We start from the raw sequence: 551 nt of genomic DNA on the forward strand, positions 1-551 counted from the left end.
ATCAACTTGGAGAGAGAAGCTCAACACACACTGTCATTATGAGTGTTCACTAGAACTCGAGTTCAACCATGTTCAGTGTGCGTGTTGATAGCATTTATCATTCAAAGACTAAAGGGATTCATTCGTACGACCTGCCAATATCCTGTGTTGCAGAGGCTCGCCGGTGTTCTAGCAGTCAAGATGAATTACGGTTGCTTGTGGTGTTAAGGCAGGGTGATGTGGCGTTCGTGGGTGATGTAAGCGGTGTGATGGTGTTAGATATTGTGGTGTGTTTATGGTGGTGGTGTTTGTGGTGATGGTGTTAGATATTGTGGTGTGTTTATGATGGTGGTATTGTTTGTGTTGATGGTGTTAGGTTTTGTGATGTGTGTCCGTGGGTGGTATTAGTAGTTATGGTGTTACGGATGGGTGATGTGGCGTCCGTGTTTACGTGGGTGTTGATTGTGGTGATGGTGTTAGGTTCTTCTGATGTGTTTATGGTGGTTTTGTATGTGGTGATGGTGTTAGGTTTTGTGATGTGATTACGATGATGGTGTTCGTAGTTATGGTGT

This window comes from Penaeus monodon, chromosome 15, assembly GCF_015228065.2.
Source record: "Penaeus monodon isolate SGIC_2016 chromosome 15, NSTDA_Pmon_1, whole genome shotgun sequence".
NCBI lineage: Eukaryota > Metazoa > Arthropoda > Malacostraca > Decapoda > Penaeidae > Penaeus > Penaeus monodon.